General features: G+C 45.3%; 1 long non-coding RNA gene across 1 annotated transcript in view; it reads right to left on the bottom strand.

Moving 5' to 3' along the window:
• Positions 1-2464: 2464 nt before the first annotated feature.
• The window catches only part of LOC137625719 (uncharacterized), a 137127-nt gene continuing 121907 nt past the window's right edge, over positions 2465-17684 (bottom strand). The window contains exons 5-6 of the long non-coding RNA XR_011040882.1: positions 15388-15522; positions 2465-2882 (exon numbers count right to left, since the gene is read on the bottom strand). This is a non-coding gene — a long non-coding RNA (uncharacterized lncRNA). The remainder of the gene's footprint in view (positions 2883-15387; positions 15523-17684) is intronic.

Genomic DNA, 17684 nt, shown 5'->3' with positions numbered 1-17684 from the left:
GCATCCATCTACTGAAGAAGGCCATGTGGTTAAGGCGGGCATCCATCTACTGAAGAAATGCCATGTGGTTGAGGAGGGCATCCATCAACTGAAGAAGGCCATGTGGTTGAGAAGGGTGTCTGCCGACTGAAGAAGGCCATGTGGTTGAGGAGGGCATCCATCAACTGAAGAAGGCCATATGGTTGAGGAGGAGGAGGGTGTCGAGCGACTGAAGAAGGCCATGTGGTTGAGGAGGGCATCCATCAACTGAAGAAGGACATGTTGTTGAGGAGGGCATCCATCAACTGAAAAAGGCCATGTGGTTGAGAAGAGTGTCTATCCACTGAAGAAGGCTATGTGGTTGAGGGCTTCCATCTACTGAAGAAGGCCATGTGGTTGAGGAGGACATCCATCTACTGAAGAGGGTTATGTGGTTGAGGAGGGCATCCATCTACTGAAGAAGGCCATGTGGTCAAGGAGGATGTCGATCGACTGAAGAAAGGCCATGTGGTTGAGGAGGGCATCCATCGGGCATGTGGTTGAGGAGGGCGTCTATCTACTGATGAAGGCCATGTGGTTGAGAAGGATGTCTGCCTACTGAAGAAGGCCATGTGGTTGAGGAGGGCGTCTATCGACTGAATTAGGCCATGTGGTTGAGGAGGGCGTCTATCGACTGAAGAAGGCCACGTGGTTGAGAAGGGCGTTTTATAGACTGAAGAAGCCCATGTGGTCGAGGAGGGCATTCATCTACTGAAGAAGGCCATGTGGTCAAGGAGGATGTCGATCGACTGAAGAAAGGCCATGTGGTTGAGGAGGGCATCCATCGACTGAAAAAGGCCATGTGGTTGAGGAGGGCGTCTATCTACTGATGAAGGCCATGTGGTTGAGAAGGATGTCTGCCTACTGAAGAAGGCCATGTGGTTGAGGAGGGCGTCTATCGACTGAAGAAGGCCATGTGGTTGAGACGGGCGTTTATAGACTGAAGAAGCCCATGTGGTTGAGGAGGGCATTCATCTACTGAAGAAGGCCATGTGGTCAAGGAGGGTGTCGATCGACTGAAGAAGGCCATGTGGTCAAGGAGGGCGTCGATCGACTGAAGAAGGTCATGTGGTTGAGGAGGGCATCCATCTACTGAAGAAGGCCATGTGGTCAAGGAGGATGTCGATCGACTGAAGAAGGCCATGTGGTCGAGGAGGGCATTCATCGACTGAAAAAGGCCATGTGGTTGAGGAGGGTGTCTATCTACTGATGAAGGCCATGTTGTTGAGGAGGGCGTTGATCTACTGAAGAAGGCCATGTGATTGAGAAGGATGTCTGCCTACTGAAGAAGGTCATGTGGTTGAGGAGGGCGGCTATCGACTGAAGAAGGCCATGTGGTTGAGGAGGGCATTCATCTACTGAAGAAGGCCATGTGGTTGAGAAGGGAGTTTATAGACTGAAGAAACCCATGTGGTTGAGGAGGGCATTCATCTACTGAAGAAGGCCATGTGGTCAAGGAGGGCGTCGATCGACTTTTGAAGGCCATGTGGTTGAGGAGGGCATTCATCGACTGAAGAAGGCCATGTGGTTGAGGAGGGCATTCATCGACTGAAGAAGGGCATGTGGTTGAGGAGGGCATCCATCACCATGTGGTCAAGGAGGGCGTTGATATACTGAAGAAGGCCATGTGGTTGAGGAGGGCATCCATCTACTGAAGAAGGCCATGTGGTTGAGGAGGATGTCTGGTTACTGAAGGCCATGTGGTTGAGAAGGATGTCTGGCTGCTGAAAGAGGTCATGTGGTTGAGGAGGATCTCTGCCTACTGAAGAAGGCCATGTGGTTGAGGAGGGCGTCTATCGACTGAAGAAGGCCATGTGGTCGAGGAGGGCATTCATCTACTGAAGAAGGCCATGTGGTTGAGGAGGATGTCTGCCTACTGAAGAAGGCCATGTGGTTGAGGAGGACGTCTGCCTACTGAAGACTGAAGGAGGCCATGTGGTTGAGAAGGATGATTGCCTATTGAAGAACATAACCATTATGGACATGAAGAATATTTCTATAAGTTGGTATATGCTTTAGAGAAATATAGGTTTGGAAAAGATTTCTGACCAGTTTTTGCTTCTCTACCTTTTTCATATAAATTCTATTCCTTATTACTATAGTCTGTTTTCTTCTCGTGAAGCTGTTTTTTCCCTGCTCCTTATCCATTTTCCTGCTTGCGTAAGTTTAATCTTCTTTACTACTTACTCTTCTCATGTATATTCTGTTCCTTGCTACGTGCTATAGTTCATATTCTCTTTATCCTCCTTATATCTTAAGTGCCACTGATTGCGTATGTTTAATCTTCTTTACTACTTACTCTTCTCATGTATATTCTGTTCCTTGCTACGTGCCATAGTTCATATTCTCTTTATCCTCCTTCTAGCTTAAGTGCCACTTAAACTACTCCTTACTCATTCAACTCATACTAGTGTATAATCTTTGCTCTTTCCAACTGGCACATGTTCCATATTCTCTTTCTCCTCTAACATATGGTCCCTGTTTACTGCTGCTTCCATCTGGCGCTTGGGTTCATGTTCCCTTCCTCTGTTTAGCCTATGTTTCACTTGTTCTGCTCCTTACTCTACTAGTAGTCTAGTCCATGTTCTCTAATCATTCCGACTGGCATGTTTTATGTTATCTTTTTCCGTCTAGCTTACGTTCTCCGTAAGCTGCCCCTTACTTAATCGTAAGGTCCACAGTCTCTGCTCTTTCCTCGACAAGGGTCACAGTTCATTAACAATACTAGGTTGTTTTCTCTTTCTTCACACCATTCTTTGAAATGTGGTGGTAGTCACCTTTGTTCTCCTGGCTTGGAATACAGTCTTGGCTTTCATTAATCCCCCACAAATAGTATATTGGATTTGTCTTCATGTGGTAGTTATCTGAAAAAGAAAGGAGAATGATAAAAATACTGTACAACACACTAATGATGAATTTACTTAAATTTATTTTAGTTTTATTTCTTTAACATTTAATCTTAGTTCATTATTTGGATGTTTTGATGGAACCAGTTCTTAAATGTAGTTAAAAATACTGGTTTGTGCACATCTCAAATTTCAATAACTTCATTTCACATGTTATAAAATTTAATATTCATGGGAAAAACTCCAGTTAGTAGAAATTAACAAAGTTATAGTTCTTTTGAGTTGTGCAGAGGTCAGTTCTATGCTCTTGACATCACTTGTCTGTGCAAAGGAGACTAGCAGGTGTATATACACACTGAGTAATGTTATTTAATAGGGATTATCCTTTCGGTTAAGTGATAATCCTTACTAAATAGCTGAAGGTTTGTAAGTCAGGAAAAAATACATACTGTATTACCTCCTGATGTCATATTTCAACTATCATCCCATAAAGACATTGCCGACACTGAATATTCCTATTGCCAATTCCCACACTGAAAAATGATGGGCCTAGAGGTAATAGAGATTGAAAATTTAAAATACTAAAATAAACTTAATAAAAATACTACCGACCCTTTTACCTTGTTTAGTACCTCAGTACAATAACCACCTTCATAAATAAATTGGTTAATTTATTCTCATAAAATGTCCCTAAATGTATTTTTTTATGTAATTATTTACATACTGTCCCTTACCAAACACCTGGAATTATATGAGAAAAATGAAATTAAATTTGCAAAAAAAAAAAAAAAAAAGTTCCTCAGCTGATACTATAGCATTTGAAGACCAGAAATCTTAATCAAACCAAGATTCTTTTTAAATAATGCCAAACCTTTCTTAAAGTATAATTCCTACAAAAATTTAATTGCCATATTAACATCATGAACCATAATCCTATTTTTTCATCTTTCTTGGCTTCAATTTCTTGTGTGCCTGTGACAAAGCCTTCAACAATGAAAGGCATAAAGTCAGAACATTACCGATATGTTTTTAGGCCTCAGAGTCAAGTTTATTCTCCCAACTACCTTTTCTAGACGGAAATCTGAAACCGACAAACTTTAGTCTTAGAAAAATAAATTCTGGCTCCGAATATAGGCAAGAAAAAAGATTTTTTGCTACAAAACAAACATGAGATCTTTTTTAGTTCACCACAGTAATGCATTTAGCTGACACTAATGCCAACAAGTAATCATAGCTAAGAGGTCTTTAGCCAAATGATTTCAAGAGGGCAAATTTGTGATATGTAAATTTCTAAAAAGTGCCAGCTACATAAATCTGCAATACATTACCTGAAATTGATAAATCCAATGACGGATGCTCTAGTGCAGTATTAATCATGGACCTATAACCCTTATTAGACGAAATGGATTATTTAAAAAAAAAAATATTCAAACAGGTCCTAATCATGCACATCTTGACTTTCACTAATTACAATAAACCTTTCACTGTCCTAAATACAGATTATTGGCAGACTGTCTTTTGGGACCTAGGATAGACTCTTAAAGGACCTTGAAAACCCTTTGTCAATGGAAATACAGTGGATTGTCTCCATATGGGTAGATGCTGTAGGCTACATAAAGGGATTGCCCCGAGACTGATTTTTGTACGGCAACCATCACGGACACTGTGACAAGAGGCTACAGATCTGTAAACCACCTAAGAGACCAAAATGGAACCACCACTAACTTCTGTTCATAGGCATCCTTTACTTATCACTAGTCAAATAATGGTGGATGGTGACTAGACTTTGATCCAAATTCGACCAGTACTGTAACAGTAAAGCCACCTTAAATCCTCAAGGATCCAGAACCAGTGAAAAAAAAAAAAACATGACTAAGTCCCTCCCACCAATTCCAAATCTCCAGAGACACTGACAGATGTAGACCATTTGCTTGGAAGATTTCAGTTTTCACTGCCATGATGTTCGATTTTCCTGAGATAAGCAGACAATCGACTTTCAAATTTGTTCGTCAATAACGCTTCTGCCATCCAGTATAAAGTTTCCAGCCTAGTTTCCTCCCACCTTTTCTTACTAGCAGCTCCTGAGTTTAGCTAAAGAACCTTCAACATCGCTGAAAGCTCCAAGCAATTAATATAAACTAATTCTTACGTCGTACATTTCCCCAACATGGAAAACCTTGTTCTCCATCCTTCCCAAGTAGCATCAATGAGAAGAGTCGTCTAGAAAAGACCCCTTCTCAGGAAACTCCCTGGGATAATAAACTAGGATCATCCAACCACCTCCATATTAGAAGTTTGTTCTTCACTTTTCCTTCTTATTCTGAGAAAATAGTTTTAGATGGACTGTAGAAACTACTCTAAAGTGACCAAAATTATCCACTACTCAGTAACCAGTATAACTAGCAACTAATTCTTATCAAAATTCTTGAAATTTCCTAAACAAAACAGACACCTGGTCCTGCCATCCAGAAACATGATGCAAACTAAGGTGTTTATCTAATATAGGAACAGTCTCACAATACCCATACAATAAATAATTTCTCCATTAATTAGAGGATATAGGGATTCAAACCTCTTTAATCCCAGAGAGCAGCCATGGCTCAATGTAGGCTTTCCAATATACCATGAAATTATTTAAATAACTTCATTCCTAAATGTCATATTAAATGACATTCTCAGTTAAGTATCTTTCATCGTAATCTTCTCATAGTTTTATCCTCTTTGAATATCAGGAGTTATTTTCCTTAGCACCAGTCAGTAAAAATTGTGTAAGATTTGGGTAAATTTATTGTTCCAAATAGCTACTGCCTTCTAAAAATAATTTACTGTTCAGTACAGCAATAGATGTATCAACACCAAATTTAAAAATTGTGTAAGATTTGGGTAAATTTATTGTTCCAAATAGCTACTGCCTTCTAAAAATAATTTACTGTTCAGTACAGCATTAGATGTATCAACACCAAATTCATCTTATTTTCTTTTAGAATAATTATTTAAAATAATTACCTGGACCTAATTTCATCAATTTATATGGACAAAAACTAACAAAATGGATTGCATTATTATTTCTACTACAAATTGCCTTTAATCTCAAAATATATTTTTCTATACAAAATGTATTTCAACAAGTTTCCGCTGAAAATTAGAATATTTATCTAATGTAGGTACAACCTGCACAATGGGAACCATACCATAAGCTAAGCCATTAATATATAAAGGTGGTTGCTTGAGACTGCTATTTCAGTGAGTTTAGAGATATTAAGATCCAAGCTACCAACTCTTACCTTTGAGTCCAGGTCTAAATTGAGTGGATAGGACTGCAGAAATTAAGGGTTTCCCAGTATTAAGATAAAACGTAATTATAGCACGATGCTTAGAGGCAATTAACTGTTGCACTGTGCAATATCAGAACTTTAACCAGTTGGTGCACTAGAATCACTAGGTTAAATGAGTTAGGCTAAGGTTCAAAACACGGCAGGTTAGGCTAGAAACTTTGCCTTTACCAAAGACTCACTGTCCTCCTAGATTGATCAAAAGCTAAAGATAAGATTTTATGAAGCTGACTATCATCAACAATGCAAATTTTATAAAGCTCATTACAAAGCTTGAAAGCTTATTAAAGATCAAAGCTTGAAAGCTCAGTAAAGGCTAGCGACACTACCAACATATCATCCCCACTGTAAACAACTAGCCTCGCCTTCTCTGGAAATTTCCCTGGACTAATAGTTGAAGTTTCCTTTAATCTTCAGATATTTCAATCTGGTCAGCAACCTTTGAACTTACTTCCCATAAGAGAAACAGTAAGGCCTTCACATTCCACACAATGATTGTCAAAATCTCAATACTGGCCTGGCATGAGAGAGGGGGAATGCGGATAATGATTGCCCCAAAATAACTCCCTTGAACAATCTACACAGTAATTGACAAAACATGGAGAAGACATCCCTTACAATCACTAATAGCCTAAATAACTTATAAATGCTTCACAACTGGTAGAAATAATGCAGTGTCACACTATCATGCACAAGTTAACGACAACCCAAAGACCGAATTAGGTATGGCGTATCTATACCATGTTTATTATCATTAATTGCTAAGCTACAACCCTAGTTGGAAAAGCAAGATGCTATAAGCCCAGGGGCTCCAACAGGGAAAATAGCTCAGTGAGGAAATGAAACAAGGAAAAATAAAACATTTTAAGGAAGAGAAATAAGATAGAATAGTACCCGAGTGAGTGGAAGACCATGGTACAGAGGCTATGGCAATACCCAAGACTCAAGAACACTGGTTTGATTTTGGAGTGTTCTCCTATTAGAGCTGCTGACCATAGCTAAGGTCTCTCTTCTGCCCTTACCAAGAAGAATTGTTTGGTAATCTCTTTGTTGTCAGGTGTATGGGGACAGAGGATAATATGTAAAAAATGGGTCAGACTATTCGGTGTATGTGTAGACAGAGGGAAAATGAACCAAAACCAAGTGAAGGATTTATTGTACTGTCTGGCCATTATCTGCTAGCTTGTCTCAACAAACCAATACCTAAGCCTATTGCCAGGGAAATCTTTGGTTATTTTGTTAAACATCTAAAGCCAGGCTTCAAGAGATAAGCAATATGAACATCAGAGGAGATTCATAGAAATATACTATCTAAGTACTTTATTTACATCATAGAAAGTATGAAATGACAAATTCGTAGATAATTTGTATTTTTCCTAACCATACAAACCTTAGCTATTTAATATGGGTATTACTTTCGGCGTAGCTGAAATGACGGGCCATTAGAATTTTAACGAGGGTTTACTACCCCTCCCTAGTTAGCGAGGGGGTAGGGAGGTAGGGAGGCTACCCCTCCCCCCCTCACACCTGTGACTAGCTCACTTTGCTTAGAGGTAGGACTTCCCAGGGGACAGGGCTGGTGGGCAAGTTTGATTAAATAGCCAAGGTTTGTATGGTTAGGAAAAATACAAATTATCTACGAATTTATCATTTGCTCCGTAACCAAAATACAAACAACGCTATTTAATATAGGTGACTCTTAGGTAGGGTGGTAAGTCCCAGCCGTTACCGACTTTTGGCTTTTGGCCGGGGACTCAGTATCTGAGTGTGTCAGTGCTCAAGATAAGGAGTCCCTGCACCTCGTAAGTGCCTTGCTCTGCAAGGACCGCAGCCTACGTAAGCTTGTGTGTAAAGGAATGAAGTGTGACTGGTCCTAGGAAGTTGACCTTAAGTCCTTTAGATGGAATTCTAGGATAGGACGTTCCCAATACCACCTCGTAAGGGTATGGGGACGTGACAGTATTATCTTAATACTAGGAACACAAGGAAACATGGTTTACCTGCAGTGGTTTGAGGTCAGCTGTGCAGAGAACCCAGGATACTGCTTTCCCCAAGAAAGAGGAGAATGAAGAAAAGAATAAGGGCCAGGCATACCTTTTCATTCATGCAGACTAAAACCGGGTAACAATGCCCCCAATCTTCTGCTAGTTGTCCATTAAAGGATCCCGAGGTTTAAACCAGTTGTTGTGCAGCCACCACAGGGCCGATAGAAAACCTTGTGAAGGTCGTTTGACGCTCCCAAACCCCTGCTTGTAAAACCTGTGTCACTGAGTAATTCTTCTTGAATGCCAGGGACGTAGCAATGCCTCTGACATGTGCCCTAGGGCGACGTGACGGAGGAGGGTCGGGATTCAGTGAATGATAGATAACCCTGCGAATCCACGCTGAGATTGTATTCTTAGTGACCCTCCTCTTCGTCCTTCCCGTGCTCACGAACAATGCTTGCACCCGAGGACAAATTGCAGCTGTTCTCTTAAGATAGAGCCTCAGACTCCTTACTGGGCACAGTAGGATGGTCTGGGTCATCTGTTACAGAACGAGACTCGAAATCGGGAAAGAGTCTAAACGAGGGTCCGGCAAACCTGGATTTTGAGTCTTAGCAACAAACTCAAGGACGAATTTGAACGTTACCTCCCCCATCCCCTTGAATGGGCGATGTCATACGAGAAACCATGAAGTTTGCCGACTCGCTTGGCCGAGGCCAAAGCAAGTAGGAACACGGTCTTCCAAGTCAGGTGACGATCAGAAGCCTGGCGTAATGGTTCGAAAGGAGGTCTCTTAAAGAGACCTGAGGACTCAAACCACGTTCCATGGAGGTGGTCTCGCTTCCGACTGAGGGCAGGCAAGTTCATAACTTCGTATGAGTAGAGAAAGTTCCAGCGAAGAGGAAATGTCCATTCCTTTGAGCCTGAAGGCAAGATTTAAGGCTGAGCGATAGCCTTTCACTGCCGAGACTGAAAGGCGCATTTCTTCCCGCAAATACATGAGAAACTCCGCTACTGCTGGTATAGTGGCATCGAGTGGAGAGATACCCCTTCCACGACACCAACCACAGAAGACTTTCCACTTTGCCTGGTAGACCGCTGCGGATGACTTTTGCGGTGTCGAGACATCCTTTCGGCAACTTATTGCTAAAATCCTCTCTCTGTGAGGAGACGCTGGATAGTCTCCAGGCCTGAAGCCGCAGCGATGCTACGGCTTTGTGGAAGATGTTGGCATGTGGTTGTCCGAGTAGCTCGTGTCGAGGAGGAAGTTCTCTCGGGAGTTCCGTCAGGAACTGCAGACGGTCCGGGAACCACTCTGCGTGATGCCATAGTGGAGCTATCAAGGTCATCAAAAGGTTGACCGATATTCTGGTCTTGTTGAGTACCCTTCTCATCAGACAGAATGAGGGAAAGGCGTAAACGTTGATGTTGTCCCACCGTTATTGGAAGGCATCTTGCCAGAGTGCCTTGGGGTCCGGGACTGGGGAGCAGTACAGCGGAAGCTTGAAATTCAAAGCTGTCGCGAACAGATCCACCGTCGGGGAACCACACAAAGTCAGGACTTTGTTGGTTACTAGACGATCCAAAGACCACTCGGTACTCACTATATGAGATGCCCTGCTCAGACTGTCGGCGAGCACATTCCTCTTGCCTGGAATGAAGCGAGCTGATAGCGGAATCAAGTGGACTTTGGTCCATCTCAGTATCTCTACTGCAAGATGGGATAGCTGCTCTGAAAAGGTACCTCCCTGCTTGTTGATGTAAGCCACTACCGTGGTGTTGTCGCTCATCACCACCAAGGAGTGACCCGCCAGGTATTGTTGGAACTGTTGAAGTGCCAGGTATACGGCCTTCATTTCTAGCAGGTTTATGTGAGGACGAGAAGATCCACTCCCGTTCGTAGGTTCTCGTCCGTCACCCACCACTGAAGGTCCGTCCGTTCCGCAGGACCCATAGGGACCAAGACGTCCGGGGAATAGTGTCCTTGATTCCACCGGGACTTAAGTCGCCATTGCAGGGATCTCATCCTGAGGCGACCATTTGGAACTAGACGGGCCAGTGAAGAAAGGTGACCGAGGAGACGTAACCACGACTGGGCAGGGAGTTCTGGTCTGAGGAGAGGATCTGCGACCCTCCTCAGACTTGCTATCCTGCCGTCTGATGGGAAGGCTTTGTGGAGATTGGTGTCCAAGATCATGCCTAGATATACCAGTCGCTGAGTTGGAAGCAGAGAAGACTTCGAGATTTACCATGATCCCTAGATCTTGGCAAAGTCCCAGAAGCTTGTCTCAAGTGTCGAAGTAGGGTAGACTCCGAGTTTGCCAGGATCAGCCAGTCTTCCAGATAACGGAGGAGACTGATGCCGATCCTGTGTGCCCACGAAGAAATCAGGGTGAACACACTGGTGAATACCCGAGGTGCTGTGGAGAGACCGAAACACAGCACCTTGAACTGGTGGATCTTGTTGTCTAGGCTGAATGTTAAGTACTTCCTTGAAGACGGATGGAATGGGATCTGGAAGTACACGTCCTTCGGGTCCAGTGTACACATGAAGTCTTGTGGTCTCACCGCAAATCTGACCGGGTCCGCCGTCTACATGCTGAACGGGGTTTGTTTGACATACCTGTTCAGGGCTGAGAGGTCGATGACTGGTCTCCAGCCTCCAGACGCCTTCTTTACAAGAAAGAGAAGCAGCCTGGGGAACCGTCGACGACCTCCTGGAGAGCCCCTTTCTTAACATGGTCTCGACTTCTGCCCGTAGGGCTTGCCCCCTTACCGATCCCATGGCAAAGGAGCTCAACAACACTGGATCCGCTGTCAGGGGAGGTAGAGATGTTATGAACAAGACGCGATATCCCTGACTGATAACTGAAATCGTCCAGGAATCGGCCCCGAGTTGCTGCCACCTGTCTGCGCAACTTTGAAGGCATCCCCCCACTGGTGGACATGCAGGGGGATTGCCAATCCTAGCGTTTGCAGCCTCGGCCACTTCCTCTAGGATTCTTGCCTTCCCTGCAGGACTTTTTGCCTTTCTTGTCTTCGACAAGAAAGGGCTTTGACACCGTTGTCTTTGCTGCCACAGCCGGTTTCATCGTCTTGGACGGGCGAGGTGTTGAGGTGCCGGAGGTTTATAGGGCTTCGATGCAAGAGCCCTATGAAGGAGGGAGTTCTGGTTGGACTTCCTCCACCTCTCGGCTGCCTGTTCCACGTCTTTAGGCTCAAACAAATTTTTCCCCCAAAATGGAAGAATGTCTGAGCCTGCTGACCTCGACGGTTGGGACCTTCGCGTGGAACCTCTCTTGCCACCGCATCACGTTGTTTCGGGATCGAATTGGCCCACAAGTTCGAGACTTGGGGGGCCAGAAACTCAATGGTGCGGGTGCCCGAGAGGAGGAAGGTCTCCAGGACCTTCCTGGTGCTCTCCTTAGACAGGTCTTCGGATCGCAACAGGATGCCAAGAGACCCCAGCCAGATGTCCAGCCACGAAGTAGCCTGCATGGCACACTTCACAACCTTCTCCTGGCTTAGGATCTCTGTCGCCGAGAAAGTCGCTTGCCGGCTAGAGTGTCTCTCAATAGGGACTCCCTTGGTAAGCTCTTCCACAGAGTGGTGCAAGGGAAGAGCTAAACAAGACTCCTCCATGATCTCAAAGTACCTCCTCAGGTGGATACGAGGAGGAGGGAGGAGCTTGTTGCCAGCAGTGGAAAGGCTGGAGGAGGCAAGCTCGGAGAGCTGGCCCTCAACCTTGTCCCTGGCACTCTTCACCCCTTGGGACCAGGGCAAAGCTGAACTGGCCTTAGCGGGATTCTGAGTGCCAAAGACTCGGTCCAGGACCATGTCCTTACCCTCTCGAGGAGGAGGAATCTCAGGATCAAGAAACCTGTTGAGATGCCTCATCAGGGTCAGAACATGCCAGAAAGCACGCTCTGACTCCTGTGGCTCCCATCCTGGAGAACTAGCAGCAAAATTTCCCGTCCCCAAAGGCTCTTCTTGGGGGGACACGTGGACGTTCTCTGCGGGTCTTGTTGGCTCTGGGCGAATTCTTGAGGATGACTTGGGGACTGTCTTGGAGTCATTAGGTTCCCTCCTGGGAGGGATACAGGACTCCAACAACGACGTCTGAGGGCTCTTCTCCGCCCCAACCCGGGACGATTCTCCTGCGCGAGGCGGGGTTTCTCCCATTGGTGCGATGGGAGAACGGCTCACCTCGGAAGATTCCCGAGGACTGAAAATCCTCGTCCTCAGGAGAGGGAGAGAAAGTCTGGGGGGGGGGGGTGAGGGAGCCTTCCTCAAGGATGTCCAAGGAGCCAGCTTGACCCTTGGAGAATTTACCACGACTTCTCTCTTCCTCTTCAGTGGGGTCTGAGCCACCATTGCTTTGAGGCCCATCTCAGCGAAGGCAGGTTTGACGGCCTGCACGACAGCTCTGATGAGGGACCCGAACCATGGCTGCTTACTGACAGCTGTGCTGTCAGAGACTCCCTCTGGAGGGAAGGGGATCGGGTGATCCTTCGGAGTAGAAGCGACAACTGGGCCTGCCTGAAAAGAAAGGGAAGAAGAAGGAGGTTGGTTCCTGGACCTATCTGGAGGCTTCCCTCCCTCCTGCGAGCGCGCTGGTCTGCGCTTGTGGGGAGGGAACGTGAGGATGATGACCTGGCAGCTCTCGTTCCTGTAGGCTTGCGCGGGGGTTTGCGTTGTGCCTCCCTATGGGAATCGCCCTGGGGTTCGCTCTGGCGCTCGCGTGATAGGTTCTTGCCTGGTTCGCGCTCGGGTAAACGTTCGGACGTGCAGAGATGATGGCGAGGGCACGCGCGGGCCAGCGATGGCGCGCGTAGGCGAGCGACTGCGCACAGGTGAAGGGGCGTGTGGGCGCGCAGGCGATCTATGAGAGGGCGAGTGGGCGCGCTGGCGAGCGATGGCGCACAGGCGATGGAGCGCGCGGGCGGGCGATGGCGCACAGGCGATGGAGCGCGCGGGCGGGCGATGGAGCGCGCGGGCGAGCGATGGCGCACAGGCGAGCGATGGCGAACAGGCGATGGAGCACGCGGGTGATCAGGAGATTGGTGGCGCGCGGTTGCGCGATCTGGTAAAGGAAGGGGAAGCGCAGAAGGGTATGCCAGCGCTTGCCCGCAGGATCTTGACGGGCTCTAGGAGAATGTGCACGCGCAGGGGAATTACCCGTAGCGCGTGGGCGCGCAGGAGGGCGCACAGCAGGAACCGGTGGCTGCGTGCGATGGCGCGTAGGCGATAGCTGACGAGCAGGCGAGGTTCGACGGCGCATAGATCGCTGAAGGGAAGGAGAAGCAAGGTTCTTCCTTCCTGCGCCCAGATCTAGAGATCGTGGGCATGCAGGCGAACGTTGGCGCGCAGGCGAACGCTGGCGAGCAGGTGAAGAGCGCTGGCGAGCAGGTGAAGAGCGCTGACGAGCACGAGATCGTGGGCGCGCAGGAGATCGTGGGTGCGCGTAGCGCGCATCCAGATGAAGGCGCGCAGTTGTGCGCTGGCGAGGAGAAGATCGCTGGCGTAAAGGAGAACGCTGGTGCGCAGGTGAGCGCTGGCGAGCAGGAGAGCGCTGGCGCGTAGTCTCAGCTGCAGGAGGTCGCTGGAGAGGTCTGAAGGTGAAGGTCTACGGTGAGAAGACTTCACAGCATGTGAGCGCTTGCGCGCAAGTGCGCAAGAGAACGTTGGCACGCAGGGGATACTTAGCGCTTAAGGGACTTACTCACTATGTGAGAAAGCCCCTTTTGCCCCGAAGGGACCAAAGCCCATTGGATAACGGGGTGCGTGGGCACCCACAGCGCACCAGTAGCCAGGAACGGAGATGGCAGGTCCGAAGGTCTGGCAGGCGAAGGAGATCGTGAACGATCAGCAGAGAGGTACAGGGATTCAACTGCAACGGTCGGTGCACGGCGGGGAGGATCCTCTGCAGGGGACTGCGAAGGTGAAGAACTGAAGAGGCGCCTCCTAACTCCCTTGTGGAGAGAAGAAAGGCCTCTACGGCAAAGAGGAAGGCGAGCCTTCCGTCTGATACGTCCTCTGGGGGCGGCAGGCAGTTCATCATCAGTCCTCCGAAGAGGAGTGTCAGTGAACTCCCCCGAGGGGGAGAATCACCTGCAGGAGAGACCGTTGGACTTAGCTCCTCCCTCGAAGGATGTTCGGAGGGGGGAACTAAGCCTTCAGCTGCATCAGGAACCAAAACGGGTTTGACCTAACTCGTCGGAAGCCCCTGCCACAACAACGTCGACAATAGACCGAGGATCAACCTCTGCTACCGCCGGAGACAGTTTGACAGCAGCCCCCAACCTGATAATGTCAAACAGGGCTTCCTTGGAGGGTGAACCCTTAAGGCCCAAGGAAGCCCAAAGCTGTAACAAATCATCATTAGCAACATTGTTATCAGAAATATCCTCCCCCAGGGAAGGAGGAGCTGCTGCCTCCCTATGGGAGGCAACTCCCTCTCCCGAACCCCGAGGTCGGTCAACATAAGTACGGCCTACGCTACCACTCGACGGCCTCTCGGGAGAGACCGATCAAGTGGGAGCTTCGGAGGTGGTTCGGGCTACGGAAGAAGAGTCCTTGGAAATTTCTTTCTTCAAGGAAACCCTTGAAGGAGGAATATCCCGTTTGGACTACTGTACTACTTCCGGCGCTGGGAAAACCTCTCCAACTGGGAGGTAGACCACTCCCTACACACACTACACACATTATCTCTGTCACACCGTTAGCCCCTGCAAAAAGGACAAAAGGTGTGAGGGTCCATTTCTACCGCCGACATATATGTACCACAAGGGCGGTCAGGTAATCCAGGACACTTCCGCATAGTAGAGGCCAACTTCCAAGCACACTGAAAAGAAAAAACAAAACAAGATCAAAGGCTGTCAATAAGCGAGGGTGGGAGCAGACAAGTCTGTTCATCACCCGAGCCAAAAGCAAAGTGAGCTAGTCACAGGTGTGTGAGGGGGGAGGGGTAGCTAGCTAGCCCTCCCTACCCTCTCGCTGACTAGCGAGGGGGTAGTAAACCCTCAAAAAATTCTAATGGCCCGTCATTTCAGCTACGCCGAAAGTAATACCCATATTAAATAGCTTGGTTTGTATTTCGGTTACAGAACAAATCAATTTTTGGTCAACCTGCCAGTAGGCAAAAAACTTGATAATTTACTTTTAAATAATGGTAAAACATTAAAATGCCATAGAATTCATACTCACCCTTCCAATTCTGACCATTCAATAATTGCTTGAAGTATTTCAAAACATTTATTTCTTGCCAAACCATTCATACGAGGATCAATAGAACAATCTGGCAACTCATCCTCAAGCACAACACAATGTCTTGAAACATATCTGTATAATACAAGAAAGGGAGTGATTAACATGTAATTAATGAAAATCCTGACATACAAATCTTTGTTAAAATTTTTTACTTGGAAGGAATGTAACTGCAGTCTGTGTAAAATGAAGCTGGTTTTTGCTTTGGCAAATTGCAACATGCTTACACCAGCTAATCTTGACAGGGAACAAAATGATATGATTTTTCCTTTTTTGTTATGGTCCAATCTCTTTTCTTAAAACTAATAGCAATTGACTCTGATAACATTCGTGAAAATATTTAACTAACTGCTGTCCTCTAATGGATTTCTTATTTTGTAAAAGCAGGCTAGATCACAGGAGAGCAACTGTAGCTGCCAGTTTACCCATATTAGCATCCATCATTGCCCCTGCTTTCAGTTCTCTCTTTCACTTTCACTACCTAATGCAGTAGAAGCGGACACAAGAACAAAAGTTGGACGAGGTATTAAAAATCTTCTTATTCAAGGACTAGACTGATTCTGGGCTTTAGAATAACAGCATGTCTAATTTGCCCATTGTAGCATCCAGATAACTTTTGAGTATTGCAGTGCAATAGTCTTACTTGTTGCCAGAGCAATTTCAAACAATTTTGGCAATTAAGTTCAGATCTTGGGAGAAAAGGAGGGGGTTAGTATATTAGAATATTAAAAAGGGAGTGTACATTATCTAGGGTGGTAAAAGGTTACTGATAAGACATTCCAGTAAAACCTGAATAATGTGCAGTAAAAGTACCAGAATAAAAAGTAAAAATTTCACCACTAACTTTAGTAGTGCAATTTTATGGTACTGCAATATCAAAGTAATAATGTAAATACTTAAAGTTTTAATAAATAAATGCTGAGAATTTGAAAAAACCACATGAATTAAAGACTACTGAAACAGTTCAGAAAACAACAAACATTATCCAAATAGTTACTGCCATCTAGAAATAGTTTACAGCTAGGTATGCAGTTAATTCTAATAGTCTTGCCTTCCCCATCATAAAGCTCAATACTACACAGTATTCTACAAGTTTTAATCCAGCCGCAACCAAGTTGTGGAATGATCTTCCTAATCGGGTAGTTGACTCGCTTAAACTTCAAGTTTAAACTTACAAGCAAATTTTTTTTCATTTTCAGAGAGTTTATATATGAAAAATGTAAAAATTTTATGCTTTCCTCAAGATATATTTCAATTGTTCACTACATACTGTAGTTTATTTCCTTATTTCATTTCTTCACAGGGCTATTTTTCCTTGTTGGAGCCCTTGGGCTTAAAACATCCTGCTTTTCCAAATAGGGTTGTAGCTTAGCTGGTAATAATAATATTGTAGAGCTTAGACTTGATGCCTCACCCCCACGAAAATATTTGAGGAGGCCAAGTCTAGCTAACAGCCCTACTAGACTATTCATGCAATTCATAAAAAATTCTCTATCTTATTTTTTGCAAGTTGGAACTGTAAAAGTACATAGAATGATAAAAGTACATAGAATGATAATGCATATTTAATAATGGGGTCATAGCTTAAGTGCAGAAAGAAAATTAAAGGTTTGTGCCCTACACTGTTTATACACATGACACCAGCACATAAGAAAAATTTGAAGGCAACTCTGCAGAACTGATTGGGTAAATCATTATAACAGGTAAATGTTGACTTAGCATCATGACAGAAATTGTCAGCAGATGGAGCCTTTACAATGGAAATACCAGAGAAAGGAAAAGGCCATGCTATGACCAAAAGGGTTCTAGGACAAGTGCCCAACTGAAAAGTGCCCAAATGAACAGTGCCCGATGGACAAATGTCCGATTAGGACATTTGCCTGATTATTTGTTTTGCTGTTATAAGGATTTAGTATGCCACTTCCTACAATTATTTTTTTATGGTAAATATTAACTAGACATAAGAGATTTTTACAGTTAGGCTGCTTAGGAAGATCATACAGCGATATTTCCTAAAATGTTTTACTGACTTTCTTAATTGGCGAGATAGTCTCTCTCTGTCTCTGCTTTAGATTTAGAATACATATGGTAGAATTTTTTTTTTCAATAGCTTCTCCGTAATTATTGGCAAAATCCTCTCTCAACGTCACTCTCTCTCTCTCTCTTCCTTTTCCTTTCTTATTATTTTGTATCGCATTTTTTTTTACCGACAGTAAAATACAAAAAGGAAATAGTGG

This window comes from Palaemon carinicauda, chromosome 32 (genome assembly GCF_036898095.1).
Source record: "Palaemon carinicauda isolate YSFRI2023 chromosome 32, ASM3689809v2, whole genome shotgun sequence".
Lineage (NCBI taxonomy): Eukaryota > Metazoa > Arthropoda > Malacostraca > Decapoda > Palaemonidae > Palaemon > Palaemon carinicauda.
The sequence above is the reverse complement of the archived record's forward strand: the minus strand, read 5'-3'. Positions and strand labels throughout refer to the sequence as shown.